This window comes from Urocitellus parryii, chromosome 11 (genome assembly GCF_045843805.1).
Source record: "Urocitellus parryii isolate mUroPar1 chromosome 11, mUroPar1.hap1, whole genome shotgun sequence".
NCBI lineage: Eukaryota > Metazoa > Chordata > Mammalia > Rodentia > Sciuridae > Urocitellus > Urocitellus parryii.
Window position 1 is genome coordinate 49977784 of NC_135541.1, and position 5557 is coordinate 49983340.

The window sequence follows — 5557 nt, forward strand, 5'->3', positions numbered from 1 at the left end:
TTTCCCTCCGGTTTCCTGGAAGGTGGCCGACCGCCAACCTAGGGGCTGCAGAAACCGCAGAGGCAGAAGCTTGGAGGCTCCAGCACGTCCCTCTTCCTCTCAGCCAGAGCCAAGAGAAGCCCGGCGACCCCGGAAGGCTGCAGGGGGTTTGCCACCCGAGAATGGAAATTCTCTTTTTATTTATTTATTTTTTTTTATTGGTTGTTCATAACATTACATAGTTCTTAATACATCATATTACACGGTTTGATTCAAGTGGATTATGAACTCCCCCTTTTACCCCGTATACAAATTGCTGTATCACATCAGTTTCCCTTCCATTGATTGACATATTGCCTTTCTAGTGTCTGATGTATTCTGCTGTCTGTCCTATTCTCTACTATCCCCCCTCCCCTCCCCTCCCCTCCCCTCCCCTCCCCTCCCCTTTTCTCTCTCTACCCCTTCTACTGTAAATCATTTCTTCCATTTGTATTATCTTGTCTTGCCCCTCCTTTCCTCTTATATGACATTTTGTATAACCCTGAGGATCGCCTTCCATTTCCATGCAATTTCCCTTCTCACTCCCTTTCCCTCCCACCTCTCATCCCTGTTTAATGTAAATCTTCTTCTCAAGCTCTTCGTCCCTACCCTGTCCTTGTTTACTCCCCTTATATCAAAGGAGTCATTTGGTATTTGTTTTTTAAAGATTGACTAGCTTCACTTAGCATAATCTGCTCTAATGCCATCCATTTTCCTCCAAATTCTATGATTTTGTCATTTTTTAATGCAGAATAATACTCCATAGTATATAAATGCCACATTTTTTTTATGCATTCATCTATTGAAGGGCATCTAGGCTGGTTCCACAGTCTTGCTATCGTGAATTGAGCTGCTATGAACATCGATGTAGCACTGTCCCTGTAGCATGCTCTTGTTAGGGCTTTAGGGAATAGACCAAGAAGGGGAATAGCTGGGTCGAATGGTGGTTCCATTCCCAGCTTTCCGAGAAATCTCCATACTGCTTTCCAAATTGGCTGCACCAATTTGCAGTCCCACCAGCAATGAACAAGAGTGCCCTTTTCCCCACATCCTCTCCAGCACTTATTGTTGTTTGACTTCCTAATGGCTGCCAGTCTTACTGGAGTGAGATGGTATCTTAGGGTAGTTTTGATTTGCATTTCTCTGACTGCTAGCGATGGTGAGCATTTTTTCATGTACTTGTTGATTGATTGTATGTCCTCCTCTGAGAAGTGTCTGTTCAGGTCCTTGGCCCATTTATTGATTGGGTTATTTGTTATCTTATTGTCTAATTTTTTGAGTTCTTTGTATATTCTGGTTATTAGGGCTCTATCTGAAGTGTGTGGAGTAAAGATTTGTTCCCAGGATGTAGGCTCCCTGTTTATCTCTCTTATTGTTTCTTTTGCTGAGAAAAAACTTTTTAGTTTGAGTAAGTCCCATTTGTTGATTCTATTTGTTAACTCTAGTGCTATGGGTGTCCTATTGAGGAATTTGGAGCCCGACCCCACAGCATGTAGGTCGTAGCCAACTTTTTCTTCTATCAGATGCCATGTCTCTGATTTAATATCAAGCTCCTTGATCCATTTTGAGTTAACTTTTGTGCACGGCGAGAGATAGGGATTCAGATTCATTTTGGTGCAAATGGATTTCCAGTTTTCCCAGCACCATTTGTTGAAGATGCTATCTTTCCTCCATTGCATGCTTTTAGCCCCTTTATCAAAAATAAGATAGTTGTAGTTTTGTGGATTGGTTACTGTGTCCTCAATTCTGTACCATTGGTCCACCCGCCTGTTTTGGTACCAGTACCATGCTGTTTTTGTTACTATTGCTCTGTAGTATAGTTTGAAGTCTGGTATCGCTATACCGCCTGATTCACACTTCCTGCTTAGTATTGTTTTTGCTATTCTGGGTCTTTTATTATTCCATATGAATTTCATGATTCTTTTATCGATTTCTACAAGATATGCTGTTGGGATTTTGATTGGCATTGCATTGAACTTATATAGGACTTTTGGTAATATTGCCATTTTGATGATGTTAGTTCTGCCTATCCATGAGCAGGGTATATTTTTCCATCTTCTAAGGTCTTCTTCTATGTCTTTCTTTAGGGTTCTGTAATTTTCATTGTATAAATCTTTCACCTCTTTTGTTAGGTTGATTCCCAAGTATTTTATTTTTTGGGGGGATATTGTGAATGGAGTAGTTGTCCTCATTTCCGTTTCGGAGGATTTGTCGCTGATATACAGGAATGCCTTTGATTTATGCGTGTTGATCTTGTATCCTGCCACTTTGCTGAATTCATTTATTAGCTCTAATAGCTTCTTTGTAGACCCTTTTGGGTCTGCTAGGTATAGAATCATATCATCTGCAAATAGTGATAATTTAAGTTCTTCTTTTCCTATTTTTATGCCTTTAATTTCTTTCGTCTGCCTAATTGCTGTGGCCAGTGTTTCGAGGACTATGTTGAACAGAAGTGGCGAGAGAGGGCATCCCTGTCTTGTACCAGATCTTAGAGGGAATGCCTTCAATTTTTCTCCATTCAGAATGATGCTGGCCTGTGGCTTATCATAGATTGCTTTTACAATGTTGAGGTATGATCCAGTTATCCCTAATATTTCTAGAGTTTTGAACATAAAGGGATGCTGTACTTTGTCGAAAGCTTTTTCTGCATCTATCGAGATGATCATATGGTTCTTATTTTTAAGTCTATTGATGTGGTGGATAACATTTATTGATTTCCGTATATTGAACCAACCTTGCATACCAGGGATGAATCCTACTTGATCATGGTGTATAATTTTTTTGATATGTATTTGAATCCGATTCGCCAGAATTTTATTGAGGATTTTTGCATCAAGGTTCATTAGAGATATTGGTCTGTAGTTTTCTTTCTTTGAAGTGTCTTTGTCTGGTTTCGGAATCAGGGTGATGTTGGCCTCGTAGAATGAATTTGGAAGTTCTCCCTCTTTTTCTATTTCCTGAAATAGCTTGAAAAGTATTGGTGTTAGTTCCTCTTTAAAGGTTTTGTAAAACTCTGCTGTATACCCATCCGGTCCTGGGCTTTTCTTATTTGGTAGTCTTTTGATGGTTTCTTCTATTTCCTCTATTGTTATTGGTCTGTTTAGGTTGTCTATATCCTCCTGGCTCAATCTGGGCAGATCATAAGACTCAAGGAATTTATCTATGCCTTCACTATCTTCTATTTTATTGGAGTATAAGGATTCAAAGTAATTTCTGATTATCTTCTGTATTTCTGTAGTGTCTGTTGTGATATTGCCTTTTTCATCCCGTATGCTAGTAATTTGGGTTCTCTCTCTTCTTCTCTTCGTTAGCATGGCTAAGGGTCTGTCAATTTTATTTATTTTTTCAAAGAACCAGCTTTTAGTTTTGTCAATTTTTTCAATTGTTTCTTTTGTTTCAATTTCATTAATTTCAGCTCTGATTTTAATTATTTCTTGCCTTCTACTTCTTTTGCTGTTGTTTTGCTCTTCTTTTTCTAGGATTTTGAGATGAAGTATGAGATCATTTATTTGTTGGTTTTTTCTTTTTTTGAGGAATGAACTCCAAGCAATGAATTTTCCTCTTAGAACTGCTTTCAATGTGTCCCAAAGATTCCGATATGTTGTGTCTGTGTTTTCATTTAACTCTAGGAATTTGTTAATTTCCTCCTTGATGTCTTCTAATACCCATTGATCACTCAGCAACCTATTGTTCATTCTCCAGGTGATGCTTGCTTTTTCCTTTCTTCTTTTATCATTGATTTTCAGTTTCATTCCATTATGATCAGACAAGATGCATGGTATTATCTCTACCTCTTTGTATTGTCTAAGAGTTGCCCTGTGACATAGTATATGGTCTATTTTTGAGAAGGTTCCATGTGCTGCTGAGAAAAAAGTGTAGCAACTTGATGTTGGGTGGTATAGTCTATATATGTCAATTAAGTCTAGGTTGTTAATTGTGTTATTGAGTTCTATAGTTTCCTTATTTAACTTTTGTTTGGAAGATCTGTCCAGTGGTGAGAGAGGTGTGTTGAAGTCTCCCATGATTATTGTATGGTGGTCTATTAGACTCTTGAACTTGAGAAGGGTTTGCTTGATGAACACGGCTGCACCATTATTTGGGGCATATATATTTATGATTGTTATGTCTTGTTGGTGTATGGTTCCCTTGAGCAGTATGAAGTGTCCTTCTTTATCCCTTTTGATTAGCTTTGGCTTGAAATCTATTTTATTAGATATGAGTATGGACACTCCTGCTTGTTTCCGTGGTCCATATGAGTGATATGATTTTTCCCAACCTTTCACCTTCAGTCTATGTACATCTTTTCCTATCAAATGCGTCTCCTGTAGACAGCATATTGTTGGGTCTTGTTTTGTGATCCATTCTACTAGCCTGTGTCTCTTAATTGGTGAGTTTAAGCCATTAACATTTAGGGTTATTATTGAGATATGGTTTGTTCTTCTATCCATATTTGTTTATTGATGTTACTAAACCTGATTTGTTATCCTCTTTGACTACTTTCCCCCCTTTACTGTCCAACCTCCCATTGTTGGTTATCAATGTTATTTTCCATTTCCTCTTCCTGTAATGTTTTGCCAAGGATTTTTTGAAGAGATGGTTTTCTAGGTGCGAATTCTTTTAACTTTTGTTTATCATGGAAGGTTTTAATTTCATCTTCTAACCTGAAGCTTAATTTCGCCGGATACACGATTCTTGGTTGGAATCCATTTTCTTTAAGCGTTTGAAATATGTTATTCCAGGATCTTCTAGCTTTTAGAGTCTGTGTTGAGAGATCAGCTGTTATCCTGATTGGTTTACCCCTAAATGTAATCTGCTTCCTTTCCCTTGTAGCTTTTAAAATTCTCTCCTTATTCTGTATGTTGGACATCTTCATTATAATGTGTCTAGGTGTGGATCTCTTATGATTTTGCACAATCGGCGTCCTGTAGGCTTCTAGGATTTGGGATTCTGTCTCATTCTTCAAGTCTGGGAAGTTTTCTTGTATTATTTCACTGAATAGATTGCTTAATCCTTTGGTTTGGAGCTCTGTGTCTTCCTGTGTCCCAATGACTCTTAAGTTTGGTCTTTTGATATTATCCCATAGCTCTTGAATGTGCTGCTCATGGTTTCTTAGTAGACTTGCTGAGCTATCTATGTTCTTTTCAAGTTGAAATACTCTGTCTTCATTGTCTGATGTTCTATCTTCTAAATGATCCACTCTGCTGGTAGTATTCTCAATTGAGTTTTTAAGTTGGTTTATTGTTTCCTGCATTTCTAGTATTTCTATTTGTTTGTTTTTTATTACCTCTATCTCCCTGTGAAATTGATCTTTTACTTCCTGGATTTGTTTGTCGATGTGATCTTTCATTGTCTGATTTTGCTGTCTCATGTCTTCCTTGAGACTCCAGATCATCTGAAGCATGTATGTCCTGAGCTCTCTATCTGACATTCCATCTGTTGCAGCTATTACCTCTTCTAAAGTTGAGTTGACCTGCATTGCCTGTGGTCCTTTCTTTCCTTGTCGTTTCATACCGCTGGCGTTTCTTTCTGCTTGGTGAAA